At 42.7% G+C, this 17,777-nt stretch overlaps 1 protein-coding gene across 5 annotated transcripts in view; it reads left to right on the top strand.

Annotated features, from left to right (window-relative positions):
• Positions 1-775: 775 nt before the first annotated feature.
• Positions 776-17,777, top strand: part of ST6GAL2 (ST6 beta-galactoside alpha-2,6-sialyltransferase 2) — a 79,512-nt gene continuing 62,510 nt past the window's right edge. The window contains exon 1 of one of the 5 annotated variants that reach the window (XM_037807292.1): positions 776-842. The gene's annotated coding sequence lies outside the window, so the exon portion shown is untranslated. Of the gene's footprint in view, positions 1,077-1,498; positions 1,567-1,660; positions 1,931-17,777 lie in introns of those variants that run through there. The other 4 variants (XM_037807295.1, XM_037807294.1, XM_037807293.1 and 1 more) reach the window with 4 other exon arrangements.

Below are 17,777 nucleotides of genomic sequence, written 5' to 3' on the forward strand. Positions count from 1 at the left end.
GCAGCTCCGGCCTCCGGCGCGGGGGTGGGGAGCCCCACTGAAGTTCGTGTGGGCGTGTTTACCCGCAGACAAAGGGTCCCGGGACCCCAGCTGCCGCCGCCTTCGGGAAAGCACGAGCGCCGCGGTGACAAATGGACATTCCGCACATGAGCAGACGGACACCCGATCTGCGCCTTCCCCTGCGGTCCCCGCCCGCCGGGTCCAGCTGCCAGGCCCGGAGCCGCCCCGCGAGGTCCAGCTGCCAGCTCTCCACGCGCCGGCGGCACCGGGGGCGCTCTCCCGAGTGTCAGCGGCGCTGCAACCCTCGGTCCCGGCCAGCGTCCCGAGAACTTTCCTCTCGGCGTCTGGGGGCCGACGGCGCTAAGGGATCGGCAGATGCTGGGGAGCCCTCGGGGAGCGGAAGCTGCTTTCCAGTTAGCTGCTTCAAAGGACTTGCGAGGCTCCTGCGGCGACAGGGAGATTTCACGCGGCTCCCAACTCCACCCCCAATCCGCTGGCGCTTTTGAGAAACTCCTGGGGATCGAGGAGAAGGCGGCAGTAAGGAGCAGAGTCAAAACGGGATGAACAAAGGAACCGAGCGGATCCCGGGGAAGATGCTCCCCTCCCCCTCCGTCCCCACCCAGCCCTGCTCGCTGGCTCTTTCACGCGCGCAGGTATCCACCCGGATTTTGGCGTTGCAGGAGTGTTCTGTTTTTATACAAAGAGTCACTTCCGCGGGGCCAGGCGCCCCAGACTCCCCTCCCCACCCACAATCTGTTCACATTTCCTTCATTCACTCCGCCGACAGGTACTTGAGTGCCTGTTTTGTGCCAGGTGCGGTGCCAGGCGGGGTGCCTGTGCAGGTAACACTTCTCAGGAACTAGGGATGGATGGAGGGGGCTGCTGCGGAGAGGCGTGCGTTTTTAGGAATCCCACGCAGCGAAGCGACGCCTTTTTCAGTCCAAGTCTGTAATCACTCTCTTTGCAAAAGGCAGGGCTCCGCGCTCCAGCCGGGGGAGCGCCCAGACCGTGCGCCCTGCGCTCGCCGCGGGATGGGGGAGGGGGATCCCAACTTCCAAGTGCCTGGACCTCGCTAGGTGAGCCGAGGCCGAAAGGGGTCGGCGGCCTGGAGGAGGTCTGAGGGATGGGGGATGGGGGTGGGGGCGAAGGCAGCGGAGGGGGAGGGGAGCGAGCGCCCCCCGGGAGTGGATGGAGGGAGCGCTGGGAGCCCAGGAATAGGGAGCCGGCTGGCGGCGCAGCCTCCGCGCGGGGGCCGGGAGTCGCCGCCTTCGCTCCGGGCTTCGCGATCGCGGTTTCTCCTGCAGCCAGCCGGCGCTGCTGCAGCGGCAGCGCTTCCCGGAACAATGAGGCGCGCGGCGCGGGGCTGAGCGCAGCCCCAGCGCTGGCCCGGAGGCCGCGGCATCCGCCGCGCACCGCCGCCGGCTCTCCAGGCCGGCGTCCTTGCCCGGGACGGCCGCGGCTGCAGCTACAGCACCGCGGGAAGGCGGCGGGCCCAGTCCGGCCGTCCGGCACCATGCGGCGGCGGTCCGCGGAGCGCTGACCCTAGGGAGCCAGCCCCTCCATCCGGTAATCCCACATGCTGCCCGGGACGCGAATTCGGGGTCGCTCCGGGCTCCCCAAGTGGCCCGAGGAGGCAATGCGGGCTGGGGAGGCGGCGGCGGGGGCGAAGGCTGGGCAAGGCTGGGAGTTGGCACCAAAGCCGGGCTTTGGGCGTCCGCAGCCCCCAAGTTCCGCGGCGCGCCCGGGTGCGCCTGGTCCCCACTCCGGCGGGCGTCCGTGTGAGTGTGGGAGCGTGTGGCTGCGCGCTCCCGAGCCGCTGCCGGGGAATAAAAATGTGACACGCTCGTCTCCGACTCCAGCTCCGCGCCGGCTGAGGGAGCGCCGAGCACCGAGGTGTCCGGGCTTTTTGAGGATAGGCGTTTGGGAGAAGGTTGGTAAAGGGGGGTGCAGGGTCGGGCATTGTGGGGCGACGGCTTCCTGGTGCTGGATGCCGCCTGTGCGCTGCTCAGCGAGGAGTTGAGCTCCGCGAGAAAGAGAAAGACCTGAGTGTTGGGAATGTTGAGAGTGGTTTGGGGAGAAGCAAGAAATTCTGGACAGGGTAAGCTAGCTGTGGCGGATTTGCGCTATGAAGAGTGGCGGATACAATTTTGACCCTGTGGCTCAGTAAGAGTGGTCTTTCAATTGTATTTTATTTTCCTTTGGATCTGGAAGGGAATGGAGATGAAGGGCCTTTCTCCACCCCTTCTCCAGACAAAACTGCCCTACTTAAAGCTTAAAAGTGTGTGTTCTATTGATTGTTGGTTCTCTATAGCTATGATGGTGGGGGGCAGAAGGGATCTTTAGAATCCTAAATATCCTAGTTAATTTTTACACAGTTGCACGCGGAACACTATTGTTTCGAGTTGTGTTTTTATTTTGTTTTGTTTTCTAAACTTTCCACCATGTACAAAGTGTATATTTGGATTCCTTCTTTGAAATACGGAATGTAACATATGTCTTAGTCTTATTCAGATTTGACAGTGCTAGAGGGACAGAGTGAAGTTAAACTTGTAGCTAGTAGCAAGTGTTGCCTTCTAAAGCGAGTTGAATAGCTGTGTTTAGAGAAGCTGTGCTTTCCAGGAATTTAAATGAGATTTTTTTTTTTTTTTTTTTTTTTTTTTGGATTGCCTTCCAAGTCTCTCATACTAGTAGCATGTTTGTTTCTCAGGTTGAACTGTCAAAGCTGTTTTATAAATCTGAGAAGCAAAGCTGTTTTATAAATCTGAGAAGCACTGGGGGGGGGGATATACTTCTTGACCTGTTTTTATTGGACATGCTGAAAATTTGGTGAGAGGCAAATTACATTTGGTTAAAATCTGACTCTTCCTCTTCCATTGGAGTTCTAATCATGAAGGGGCATGCACATGTCAAAGCCATGGATTATCTGCTTGAATGAGGGAATTGTTTGCCAATCTGCCACACATTTTGTATTTAAGAGTACTTTCAGCACATTTAAAAAGCCCACATGGGTTACTTAATACTTCAGTTTTTTTAAATTCTGGTCAACATATTTTGCCACTTCGAAATCAAATTTATGACTGAGGAAGAATTCTAATCAATTGAAGTGCAATATGTCATCCTATCATTGTAAATTTAGGGTTAACACTTCTTTCAAAAGGAAAACTGATGTCTGCCCTTTAAGTTATTTATGTCCCTGCTCTTTCCCCCATTATTTTGCTGAAACTGACAACCAAAATTTTTACAGCACTTGGAAGGCTTGTATTTTGTATTAACACATTAGAAAAACTGTTGACAAATGTGATTGGATATTATGTTCACAATGGAAAAAAACCTAAACTGTTAGGTGAATTGCCTTAAATTTTATTATTAGGTTTAAAAGGGCCGTCAAACATATCAGAATTCTTGATCCTATTTTTACTGTAATTTATACATATTTTAGCATCTTATCGTTTTGCTTGTTTTGCTTGGTGCTATTGAAGCTTCTCGAGTTTTGAGCTAAATCACTTGGAGACATTGTGATCCTAGCCTTAGCTCAGTGGAGTTCTGAGCCCCACAATTTAAAGAGGATGTGAAAACTATTGGAGAGAGTTCAGACTGGAGATCAGCATTTGCTGCATTTATTATGTAGTGTACACAATGTAGGGTATAGAGATAAAAAGATGAAGATATTTAGACCAGAGGGATTCAATACTGAGATCATTTATTATTTGAAAATATGTGAATGGATTTATTATGCAGAGAAAGGCAATCAACTGTGCTCAGCTTCTGATGAGGATAATTAAGAGGGAATGGATTTTACTCTGTGGGATGAACCTAAATTGGGTTTAGGGAAGGATTTGTGACCAGCCAGCAGGATTGGTTCAACAGTGAAGTAGGTTGCTGAGGAATTCCTGTAGATGTTTCTTCCCTAAGCTTCTCTTTCTGAGATAATTTAAGTGTGTGACATTCTGATCTATTGCTTATACCAACTGAAATTTTATACTCTAGGTCTAGAATTTACCCAAGCATTTCTCAAATGCTTAGGACTTTCCTAAAGTGCCAACTCATTCCTAGACTTCTGCAGCTCCTGCTGAGTTAAATAAATGATGGGTTCCTTTCCAAAAACTTTCATAGTGTTTATTTGTCCTCTGGGATAATTTGTTTACAGATTTGGTACCTCCTTTTTGATACTTTGGAATAAAAAATACCTTACCCATGAGAATATGGAGTCGTTCGTTAAATTCAGCTTCTTTCTAAGCATACCATATTATTCCCAATTATATCCACCCCCCTCCTTCATCGCCTGTAATGTGATCTTAAAATTTAATTGCTTAAATTAAATTACTTTATTCAACTTGCTTAAATGTCTGAAGAAAACAGATAGTGCCCTCATGGTAGGGGTGTTAAATTTTGAGTTTGTAGGCGTGAAAGTGCCTCCTTAAAAAGGAACTATGGAGTGAAATTCACAAATGACTGTAAAATTAGTAATTACATAGAGTCAGATACTAATTTTGGAATCAGGGAAGTGCAGTTGTACAGTTACACAGAAATTTCCAATGTTCTTAACACCAAACGTTTGAGGTTCAGATGTCAAGGCCAAAGACTGAACAGTTTGTGGAAGATGAACAGCTACTGTTAGTGGATTAACATCTGGCTTTCAATATAATATGTCTTCCATTTCTCTAAAAGCCCTTATTCCCACTTCTAAGAGATTTGCTTGCAAATATTAAGTACACAGGACAAAAATAGAGGCATTAGTAAGACATAGATTTATAACACCCCTTACCAAATCCCACTCTGATCTGAAAACTCCCAGCCCTCTCCCCTTCCCCCATCCCCAAATGATGAGGAACACTTGCAATTCAAAATACTTGGAACCCACCTAGTCTGTGGGTGAAAGAAGTTTAAGCTGTGAGGTATGAGCTGGGGAATCATAAGGCTTTGGTCCAGCATGTAGCATCAGTCCTTGATAATTGACACTTAGAAGCCAGGTTCTAGCAGTTGTCAGGCTCCCATCTTTTGTCACCCTCCTGCCAGTTCTGCCAGCCACACTGGATCAAGTGCCTCCTTGTTTTGGTGAGGAATTGCTAAGTGAATTAAAACAGCATCTGAGGCACTCCCACTCTAGAGAAATTGTGTCTCCACAGAACGGCCCTGTGACCCCTACATGGCTTCCCGAGGAAAGAATTCCAAATGCATGGCAAAAAGATAGATGAGTGGGAAGTTGGATTAGCAGTTTTGCACTGGTCTTTCATAGAGAGTGAAGTGGAATGGAAAGCTATTGGCTGGGAGTCCACAGAGCCAAGTGCCAATAAGTGCTGCCACTGCAGCAACCCGCTTTGATGCAAACCTCACCAGAGCTCAGTTTCCAAGCTTGGATTGAATCTTCCCCAAAATATCTTCTGATGCTAGGATTCCACAAAACTGAGAACTGTATTTTCAGCTACTTAATAGCTAATTCCCATGCTCAGAAAAAGAATTAGCCTTTAGTTAATATTCTAGACATCACTTCAAACATCCCGTTATCCCAGGGGAGAATAGTAATACAAAGAATAACAAGAATGACTGATGAGCACTTACTGTGCACCACACCCTGCCAGATGCTTTACAAAGCTATTAAAGTAACTCTTAGCAACTATCTTGTGATGTATTATTATCCCCATTTGCAGGTAAGAAAACCGAGTCTCAGAAAGGTGAAATGCTTTGCTCACAGGTCCCCTAGTGAAAACCCGGGTTGTGTGTCTCCAAAGTCTATGCTGTTAGATGAAATCTGACTCACAGAAGTGCCTCTCTCAGCGTAGTGTCAGACCAGAGAACTACTACTCTGATTGTGAGCTCTGGGAAAAGAAAGATCTCATGTCTTCAACCCACTTATGGGAGCTTGCTTGATTAGGAAGATTGCATAAAACTGAAAGGTAATGGCAGAGGGCACTGATGTATACTAAAAGCATGTATTTGCCAGAACCTGGAAGCAGAAGAAGGTTGGAGTTTCAACTTAAAAAATAGTCTGTGAAATTTGAAATATCCTGGTCGTCAGTACTGGAATGAAAGTCAAGTTCATATGAAGTGGGTTAGAGCAAGTGAAAGTTCCAGAGGAAAATTTAAGCTAAGATTCAAGAGAATTATCCATATGCATTGAATTATTGGGTTGGTGAAGAGAACAAATGCAGGAAGTAGTCCCTTGGGACATTTAGAAATATATTGGCTAAAGCATTAGAGAATACACTCTAAAGAAAAATCTGTAAGGTCTTGATTATAAGTCTTTGTGTTCAGAAGTTTATAATTCACAGATTAAATTCTACTGTAGGCTACTTCTAGTATTTGAGCCAAAGAAGAAACTCTTTTATTAAATTTAGAACAATTGGTTCTCCATGTTCAAATTATACAGATTTATCAAATAGAGGCCCATGCATGTTTGTAATTGTTGTGATTTCTAAAATGACTTAGCTTTTAAATTAAATTTGGGAAAGGGTAAATCTCTTAGATAATCCAGTAGATTTCATTATTCAGAAACAAATGTGAAAAGCAGCTTCCCTAGAAGGGCAGTGATTATTTTTCTGGGATATAAGTATATTATTATGTGCTAAAAACCTGTATTTGTAGCACTGACTGACCACAAATAGGTAGAAAAAGTACAATTAAAATAGGATTTATTTTCTGAATGATAGATTTAACCCAATTACCGTCTTGGATCTATAGGTGTATAATCCAACAAATGAATTTGTTTTGCTATTAGAAGAGGTGTCTTGTGATATAAATTATATCTTAAATTTGGGGGAAATATATCCCATTAAAAAATCCCAAAATGAAAAGGGAATTGTCTTTAAAATTAGCATGTGCGTACAACCACACGCATGCTTACTCACAAAAATAGCAGGAATCCATCTCTGCACTTTCATATTGTTACATTAGAAATTAGGAGTGGGGAATTGAATTATGAGACTTGAGCATTAATTGTTGGAATTCGTGGCTATCGAGTGACAAAATCAGGACCAGAACCCGGACCTTCTGAGTGTGAGAAGCTGCTTCTGTCTGCATCATCTCTGAGAGAACTGCACATTCCAAATTATGTGTGGAAGTTGTCAAAAATGTTTAGGATTTACACTTTACTCTTAGTTTATTATAAATAGGACATATAGGGAATAAGCACTTGTGTATTTGTGTGTAAGTGTGTGTACGTGTAAATGATCTTTGTAACAGTGGCATATTCGGGATACCCTTGGTAGTTTGCAGAATGTTTTCCGCCGTGGAGACACATGCCTGAGGGAAGCTTCTGGGGCAGGGCATCCGGCAGAACTGGCCCACGGCTGGGGGCTGAGGTGGTGTAGATTAGCTATTTGCTGGGATGAAAGAGGGTGAGCCACCTTTTAAAATTATTATTTGAAGTAGCTTTTATTGCGTATTTTTCTTATACATACTACACGTGAGTCCCTACAAGGTGCCAGGTGTTTGTCTTTTCTCCCTGGAGGTATATTCCAGGGTGCACATACCACAACAGGGTGATGTAGATTAGATCAATTAGATTCAGAATGCAGTTGCTACAGCAAAGATTATTAAATCATCCATTTCCGGTGAACATTTTAAATTACTTGAGCAAGTGTGGGCTACTCTGAGAGCAGTCGAGTCTCACTTTGGGCCATAAATCAATTATGTCCTATGGTGCAGTACGATTTTTATCACGACACCAGGATGAAGTGGTTGGCTGCCCTCAGCAACGAGAGCTCTGGCTTTGGGGACTGACAGGGCTGCATGAGAATCCAGCTGCCACCACTTCCGGACTGGGGGTGCTAAGGCACCTTATTTAACCTTTGGGTGCACATTATCTTCATCTATTAAATGGGGACTGTAATACCTTTCCAGAAGATTTCAAGTGAAGATTAAGTGAGGTAACAAATAAAGGTCCTCTCACAGTTCCTGGCTTGCAGTGGGAAACCCAGAGAAAATCCGTCCCTTCACACCTCAAATGGGTAAGTGCGTCAAGTTCAGCAACACCAAATAATATTGCGACTCAGTCCTGTAGTTCTCCTGAAGTGTACTGCCTTGCAAACACTTTAGATATCAAAAGAAGACAATGAGCTTGAATTTTGTTAAAAAATATTTTACCTTCTAATTCCCAAAGTAATTTTTGAACAATTTATGAATAAGTGGGGAAGCTCGCAGATGCAACGTGGTTTACTTTTCAAAATATATTCATATATGTGTATATAATGTGTATGTAAGTATATAAAATTTCCATTTTTAAAAGACCAGTTTTCTCCCTTTGAGCCACAGTGTCATTGCCTGTAGTTACTAACTATATTTCTCTGCCCTTTGCTCAAAATTAGTAGCTGGGAGAGTGGAACTAATTAAGTAATTTGCCTGACTCAGTACTTGGTATTTTATAATAATATGCCAGAGATGCCATTAAATAGGTTACCTCATTTAACCATTTGAGGTGGCAGCTTCCAAAAGATAAACCTAAATATTTTTTATCTTTGCCACATTCTATACTTTGCTACACATAATTAAAATATATCATGCTCTAATACAGTCATACCCTAGGAATACCCCACATATCACTGTTTGGTACAAATGCAGAAAGAGCGGAATTAATTTTTTGGTTTGGGTTTTTTCCAATTGTATTGCATGACTGGTAAGCAGATGTAAAGAACAGAAGTAGGTAAAAGGAAAGCTTTTAGACTGCATTAACCGACAGGACTCCTATGGGCTAAGTTAAAAGAAACCTGGACCAAGGAGCCTCTGTTGTCTCTAGATAGTTCTTAAAACCCAATTACAGTGTGGGTGTACTTATCACACCATATTGAAAATGACAGGTGAGTTTGTAATACAGAAATCTATAACCTGACCTTGCATGATGGCTAACTCATTTGGTCCAGGAGTTGATGTGTCGTGTAGTGGAAAAGCAGCAGCCCCTAAATGCTCAGTCTGATACGTCAGTTTTATGCAACATGTGTCCAGGTGCCAGGAAGGGGTTTTCTTCCAGGTCCCTGCTTAACCCAAACAAGGACTCAGTGACCCCTTTCCACAGAATGATCCCTTGCCGAACTGAAGAGCATACATAGGTTAGTCCATTTGCTTTATGTATGTGGGAAAAGATAGGTATAGAATTAAATTAGAGGAGCAAGGTCATGTGTGTGTTTGTTTACTGTTTACTATTGGGGGTATAAAACAAGAATTGATGATTGCAATTAGGTATTTAAACATTCCCCTTGTTTATCCTGTGTGGTTGTTTGGCAAATCTTGTAAAGCGCCTTGGAAAGTTCAGTTGTGCACTTCAAATGAAATTGTCTTCATTTGGTACCAGCAGTCTCTAGAGTGGAGAAAAAACAGTGACTAAGTCATGGACCCCATTGCCTGTGATGGTAGAATGGGAGGTAGATCCTAAAGTTCACCCACAGAAACTCACATCCGTGAGTGCTTATTGAATAACCAGGTGCTTGTGTGCTCGACTTCACTGAACAAGACAGGTCTGGAGTTTACAGACCTTCCTTTTCTTTCCTTTTTTTTTCCCCTTTTCTTCTTTAATGCCGAAGACTTCATTTATTTTGATGTGACAGTTTTCTTGCCAGCTACACATATACTCATGTATGAGATTTCATCAACCTCAAATACAAAAGATAGAGACAGTAAATGATCAAAACCCAGCTCGTTGTCCTCTCTGTGATCTCAGAAGGGACACTGAGGAGCAAGCTTTCACCCCCAGCTTGTAAGTCCATAGGCCATAGAGCATTTGCTGACACATCCAAAGCTGGTGTGCCACTTGGTAAAAATCACCCATGTGATTCCTCTCTCCCTGTTTCCCCAAGCCAGAAATGGATGATGTCAGATGGAATTGGGGAGGAAAAAACAGCTTCATAGGAACATGATGTCATCTTCACCTTCTCCCCTAAACTACCACTCTTTTTTTCCCTCCGAAGAGTTCACAACTCTAATTCATTCCTCATTCTCTCTAAACATGCCTATATCAATAATGTGCTTCTTGTAGCCCTAGGTAGGGGAGAAAGCTGTGTCACCTAAACTCACCAAGACTCAGTTTTATTTCAGCTTTTGGGCCACTATTTCACCTGTCTGTTTGCTACAGCTATCTACCTACCCCAGAAGGTTGCTACATGGAAAAGTTATTAAATCCTTTGCTAACACAAGCTCCAATTTTAGATCAAAGCAGTAGTAATGATGATGTGATTATGTGCACAGATCCTAAGTATACAGCTTGATGAATTTTCACCAACTGAATATACCTATTTAACCAGCTAGAGTCAAGGAGCAAACATGATTTTCACCTAAGAAGCCTCCTCATACTGTCTTCTCTTCTCCACTATCCTGGTTTCTAACAGAATGTAATTAGTTTTGTGTCACTTGTTTGCGTTAAAATTTAAACAAAATAATTTTTTAACATTTTCGTATACTTTTCTAGAATTAAGATAAAGCCAACCAGTAGTGAAATAGTGCTTGTACCATTAAAGTAGAAAAGTTTGATCTTTGTTCATCAATGAAACTTTCATGCTGTATGCGGCACATTTTGTTATTAACAACCCTAGAATTCTTCATAATTTAAGAGCTTAGTTTTGCCATTTATTGGATGCTGTAGCTCTTCCTTTGAATCACTGCAACAGGATCAGAAAATAAATTTTAAAATGTTCTAAAAACTAGTACGTTATGCTCTAAATGTTGAAGATATATTTCAACATATTTTGTTTTATTAAAAATAGAGCTGGACATACAACTTTTATATGGAAAAATATACTTTAGAAATGAAATTTGCTTTACTAACTGAATTTAATTTCATTTGGCAACTTGTAGCCTCTGAATTGTGACTTTGGAATAATTTAGTTCTCCATTTGGAAACTGATGGACAGATAGTTCTGGAGGATATTTTACATTCTATAGTTAGACCCTTAGGAGATATTTTTAAGGGACTAGCTAGTAGAAAATTCATCAGGAAACAGAATGTTAAAGTCACATAGACTCTTGGGGAATTTGTCCTCAGACAGAAATTCTAAACTGTATTTTGGAAATAGTAAATACAAATCTAAGAACCCAGTCCAGGCCTGTCAGATACACAGTTGTTTAACTGGCCTGTACTCTAGGGCACTGTCCAACTTTGATAGAAGCTTCCACTAAACCAAAAACTAAAGTTCAAAGAGATGTAAAGAAAAGGTAGAATGACACCTTAATTTTTGGTAGAAGGGAAGAGAATAAGAAATAGAAGTGTGATTTAAAAAAAAAAAAAAAAGAATAATAGAAAAAGATTGTTTAGTAAAAATCTGATATATGCAGATTATATTGTATAAATTCAAGGTTTTCCTAAAGCCAAAAACATTGGCTTAAACCCCAAAACCAATGCACGTGATTCCATTTGGTATTGAGCAGTGGATTTGGTAGCCAAAGCTTATGTGGTATCAAGATGCTCATGATTTGGTTTCTGTCTCCTGAAGAGGAAGCTGTATCTGCTACCTGCTGCTGAAAATACTGGCTTTTCTACAACATGCCTTTGGGCATGTGCTATTTAAGTGGCTTGAAAATATGTGATTATGCTTCATGTGCTTGTCCAGACTCTGTATCCTTATGGAGACAGTGACATTTACAGTTTCTGGAGGGTAAAATGTTTCTTGGGCTTCAGCTTCTAGCATTTATCATATTCTTTGCCGAAGAAAATTTAGGAGAAGCTCTACACTGTTAGTAGTACCGGTAACAGGTCATATACGAATTCATTTTATGGCTATTCCCACTCCATTCTTGCCTGCCCCCCCCATCCATTTTCCTTGCTGGCAGGAAGTCATTTTCTAAACCCCAAATATGATCATGTAACATTCTTACCTGATTAAGATGCTCCTTTCATCTCTCATTGCACACAGAGCAAGGCCTGACATTTTTAGAATATCATGAGCTTCTGGATTTGGCCCCAGCTTATTTTCTCGACGTTCCCGCTTCCCTTTTAGCCATATCCATTCTCATACTCTCTACTCTGACCATATCTTAGGCTAAATCAATCAAACGATGTGCCGGGTTCTTTCTCCCTGTCATCTCTTTCCCTTACCCCCTCCACTTCCTGTTAATTTTTCTAGCATTCCTTCCCTGACCTCAGGGCAGGTGAGCAAACGTTCCCCCTGTTGGCTCCAATTCGTCTATTATTGCGTTTACTACTCTGTATAATAATTGTTTACTTCTTTCTTGCACCTGTTTAACTGTAAGTTCCTTGGAGGCAGCCACCAGGACTTTGTCCCTGCTACTTAGCACATTGTGTGATACTATGCTCAGTAGATGCATAGTAAATATTTGTTGAACGAATGGAGCTACAAGTCTTATTAGTTTGAAATGCATGCCTATTTCCCACTTCCTAAATGTGATTTCTAAAAAAAAAAAACTGAGGGGCAGGATTTTTTCTCCCTCTTTTTTCAAGTTGAATTTCCATGCATATGGCTCCTAAAATTTTCTAGTGATCTTTTTATATATAGAACCTTCTAGGGACAAGGGGACAAGTCCAAGTGGACCATTATGTAAATACATTATGTTCTTCAGGTTGCAGTTAATCATTTTGGAGTAATACGTTTACTAACAATGTCAGGAAATCAAAGTTAAACCATTCAGCATTATATTTTATGCCATTTGTGAACCTCACACAGAAAACCTCACATTTCTTTTCATAATTATTGCAAATACGGTTGGACTTCTTTGTTCCTTTCGTTAGCAAAACATTCAGAAGTGAGGGATGTGTAACTGGTAACTAATTAGTAAATAAATCAGATCTGTCCATGGAGAATTTATGGAAGCACAATGTCTCAGACTTATAAATGTTGCATCAAATCCCAACAATTAAAGCTACATACATTATCTGTACCTGGTGTGATAAGTGTGCTCCAGAGCAAATGGGCTCACCAGTGTTTTGTTGTGTTGCATTTTTTTCCTGCCTGCTTACAAAGCACCTATGAATAGATCCTGTATGAATTAAAATTTGTAAAAGGTGCTTCTGGACAGGGAGAGCATAAAACATCAGCTGTTGGTGAAGAATTATAAATCCAATGCCTTGATCCTTATTAAAAGGTTTAGTCCACCCCAGCTGCAGATGGGAAAGTAAACATCTTAAGCTTGAAGCCTGGAGAAGGTGCTATGGGACATTCTGCGTGAGATGCAGAAGCTTCCACTTGCCTTTGTGTGGGAAGCATGGCCATGGCCTCGTTCTGCCAGGGCTCCCAGCTGGAGAGGGCCACAGGCAGGGGCTGTGGCAGCCCCTCCTGTGGACAGAAGCAAGGGTTGGTGCTCATTCAGGGTCATTAGTGTTTATGTGGAATGTCTTGTATTTTCAAAGTTTTTTCTCAGTTTTACATCTTCCCTGAATATCTGGTGTCACTGTACTAAGCACTGTGCACTTCCCTCTCCACTGTCTTCATAAAAGCTGTTTGTTTATTTTTTTTTTCCATCAAATTTCGCAGTCTCCGAAAAGGTCAAGTTAGAGCTAAGGGCATGCCTGGGAAGTCTCCATTAATTAAAGGGACTCTCTTCCTTACTCTGAACCCATACTGGAAGAAAAATTTAAAAGTCACCAGCAGTTGAAGTGAGGGACCTTAGGTGAGTCTCAGTGGTAGATAGAACATTGCTGGATGAGGCAGGGATTGAATGAAACCACAGGGAGTTAGCAACAGCAACTACAGAAAAGGTGGAGCTTTTGAATCAACTACTTCATTGCTCCGTTTACATATGCATAAGATACAAAAGACCACTTGGGTGTTAAGGGAGAAAGAGTAATTGAGAAGAACCTAAATGTGGAGTTCCTCACCCCCGTGGAAATCATTTTAAATCACTTTCATGATAAAGCTAAGTGAATTTGAATGAGTTCTTGCGTGTGGGCTGTTAGCAGCAGTGGAGCAGCCGACTGTGGGGCTTGGGCACTTCTCCCTGCCTGGAGGCTCCACGGCCGCCCCGATCCCTGCGTGATTTCCACATCAGGAGCACAGTCCCACGGTGAGTCCTTGGATTTGTGCACCCAGCAGATGTCCTTTAGGTAAAGAAACTTGATCTTCTTGAGGAGCACCAGCTGGAAGCCAGAGCACTGGGGTGTTGCTGTTATATAAAGTAGTACAATTTGTAAATCTGTGAAAATTATTTCGTTTTTATTAATGACTTTCAGTTTCTGCATACCCCCGAGCCCTTTTTGTTTTCCTTATGAGTTTTGATAAGCCAGCTTCATAAGGTTTACATTGCCAGTTGGTTTCTTGGCACTTTTTAATTATGTTGTTGTCCTGGACAAGGTTTTTGATAACTGGATGTGTTTAGGAAATTCCACTGCTGTGTTCAGAAGGTTGATGCCATCCAAGAAGGCCTAACCCTGGGATAACACCAACCTGTCGTCTTTTTGTTGCACTCTAGGAACACATAATCATTGGATATTGGGACCGGTTTCAGATAGATCCCAAGCTTTTGGCAGAGGGGGTGAACTTGGCCTATTCAATATTAGGGGTGTTTTGCTTGTTTATTTGTTTTGATTTTCTGTTTATTTGTTTTTTCAACTTCTTTGGACATCTTGGGGCTTGCTCTCAGGCAGTGAGCCTTGGAAGAAACACAACTGATCGTAAATAATCTGTCCCTAACAAGAAGGAGGAGTCCTGCACGTACCTCATTTATGTTTCATGAATATCTGAGGTGATTGGAAATTTCGGTATCTCAGGTCCTCCAAGTGAATTACTGTGAAACATTCCATTTACACATAAAAAAAATAATAAATCTGTCTTTATTCTTTCTTGGAAAGAAAGGCCTTCACTAGTGCCCCAGGAATCCTGCAGGGTGATGGAGAATGTCTTCAGCTCTTTCTCTCTGCCAAATGAAAGATCAGGAAGAGCAGAGCTTCCTATATGGCAATTAGAAGAAATCCTTGTCCAAATACTGACCGAGTTCAGCGACCATCCCCTACCCCCACCCCCCAGTTGACCGAGGTGAGAGAAACTCTTTGATCCTTGGTGCTGCCTGTGTAAAGCTGGCTCCTGGCTGCCCTTCCGTCCTTGCTGTTTTCACCCAGGAACCTCCAAGCGCTCACCGGGGCCAGTTTGTTACATTGGTCTGCCAAGCCTAGTAAAGGGTCTGCCTCCTAATAGGCTCCATGAATAAATAAATAAAGGATTATCTCTTTCCCAAGCTCAAAGGTCAGGTAACTCCTGGACAGGATCCTTTGTTAAATCCTGTTTAATATCAGGAAGGGGCGAGGCGCAGAGAGAAAGCAGTGGGGGTCCCGGCAATTTGCAGCAGGTGTGTCAGAGGGGGGCCACCCCCTCTGAGCTCAGCTGTGGTCAAACGTTACCCTTTGGATCTCTGCATGGCCAGAGTATGAGGCCTCTGCTATATGTCAAATTAATAAGAAGGGCCTAAAAAGCAAACAAATCCTTTCTTCTCTCTCCAGGGGTTGTTAAAGTTCTGGAAGGGTCTGACTGGCAGCTTTGAGGGCCCCACTCCTGGTCCAGAGAGAGCTCAGGCAGCGGGAGGGGGAGTTTTCTGCTCATTGTAAGCTGTCAGCCCTTCCCCTCCCTGAGCTGGAGAAAACAGGGTGAGGAGCACGATGGTCCCTGAGCCCCGCAATCTCTTCGGGCGTCCCAGGAAGGGGGAGCTAGTTAGTATGGAGTTCAGAGATCACTTTTTATTTGGGGACTCCTGCGGGGGAAGATGAAAGGATGAGATGAGATGATGTGTTTGTGTTTGCTGCAGAAAATTAAAGTCCAAGTTTGGTTTTGCTCAGAATATATAAGTGGACAAAGGAAAGCTCTGTTCACAAGAAAACGTGTCAGTTGTTCACATGCCCTTTCTATTGGTTGCAATTATTTAGAACCCAAGAAAACTGAATTCTGATGAATTAATAAGGTTCCTCTCCAGAACTTCCGTATAGCACTGTTTATATCATATACGTGTCTTGTATTTGTGGATATTCTGGTTACCACCTCCAAATCCTCTCCAAACCCCCCAAACTTCTTAAGACCAGGAGCTTATCTAATTTACCTTTGGATCCCCAATGACTAGCAAATCCTTTCCATAGATATTAGTTGAAAAAAAGAAGATTCTTCCTTTGATTGTAGATACGGGTTTGTTGCAACCTTCCAAAGGCTCTTGCCACCCATCTACTTGTTTTACGTGATCTTTTCTTACTCCTATCTTCATAGCAGAATTTAATGGCCCTCCTTCAATGAATAATGTCTTTAATAAGTTTTTTTTTAATTGTACTTCCTAATACATGCTCTCCAGCCACGACTCACACATAAAGAATCAGAAATTTTTATAAAAGAAAGGTTAGAAATTTCTTTCCTGAAAAACAGTTTGGCTTATTAGTATTGTGTCTTCATCCTCCAGCCTCTGCTTGCATGCTAGATTGATGACATTTCATTTTTATATATTGGATTCTCTTCTTGCCTTTCCTCAATTTCTTGTCTCCCATTCAGTTTTTCCTCTGTTGTGTCAGTAGTTTAGCAGGAACAAGCATTGTTCAGCACTATTGGAGCTTCCAGGGCAGTGGCAGCTGTCTTTGCTTTGCTTTGTACACGGATATTTAGTTTATTATGGCAGGTTCTAAAAATTTATGGTCTATGAAAAGTTTGTTTTTAGTGTAACTGAGGTCAGAATTGGACATTTAATCTGAAATCCATATGGTACCACATTGCACCGTATGTGAAAGCACTTTGTAAACTGCAGAGGAGGGTGGCTTTAGAGGAAAGGCTGGGGGTTTGATGTCAACAGATTTAGGCTCAAAATCCAGGTCCTCCACTTTGCAGGGATTTATTCTTCCCCCAAGTGAAACTTCTTCATGAGTTCTTCTTTTCTTCTTTTCTATCATTTGTTCTGACAAACACACACACAAAAATAACCATGCTCTAGGGAGGCTTTAGTTTTTGCCTCTGTAAAGTAAGAGTAAATTATCCCTGTCTTCCAGGGTTATATTGATTTTGATAAACAATATTTTTTGCCCCTTGCTTAAGTAGCCCTTTGGTAAAAGTGATACGGGTTGGTTGGTTGTTTTGCTATTTCATTATGCTCTTATATAATAACTTATTCTTTGGAGTGATGTTTGGCTGATATAATTTACAACCCGGAGAGTGGTTTGTGGGCTTGAGGAAGTCGGAAGTCAGAGCAGAACGTTTTGGGATGAAAATTCCCTGACTTTGAGTTCTCCACAGGACTCAAATACACAGAATTTTAATCTTCTGCTTCTAGTCCACCTTTGGTGTTCACCATAGCAAGCAGTCATTGAAGTGAATGCCTGCTTAGCAACCATGAGCCCATTTCTGGGCCTGCCTCCTTCCTGAAGTATCCAGTGCATCAAGATTGCACCTGCAATAAACTACAGCCTCTGGCTACAGAAATAATTAAGTATGGGGGAAGGAGGGTTGTAAGCAGAAAGAGTTTGAAGTTATAGAAATCTAATCATTTATGTGTTTTGTTAAGTTCTTAGAAATGACTTAGCCATCTTTGTTTCTAAAATTGTAGGCTTTGTTGATACACTGGTATTGGAGTTATATGTTCCTGGCACACAGTAAACACTTGTCGAATTAATAGAGAAGATACAGCTTAAATGATTCAGAGAAAGGAAAAGGAAAAAAAAAAAAAAAGACAAGCTAAAGAGAATGAACAATTAATTGTTAGATCCCAGATTGCTAACAGTGGAGTAATGATAAAAATTTTCAGAAACCAAGGAACCCTGTTGGTTTTATTGGTTGGATGAATACGATGGTGTCAACCTGGGTCTAATATCCTGGCCCTGCCACTTCAAGTTGTGTGACATCAGAGTGGCTACATCATTAGGGGGACCCTGCGCAAAATTAAAATGT

The sequence above is a fragment of the Choloepus didactylus genome, chromosome 17 (assembly GCF_015220235.1).
Source record: "Choloepus didactylus isolate mChoDid1 chromosome 17, mChoDid1.pri, whole genome shotgun sequence".
Taxonomy (NCBI): Eukaryota; Metazoa; Chordata; class Mammalia; order Pilosa; family Megalonychidae; genus Choloepus; species Choloepus didactylus.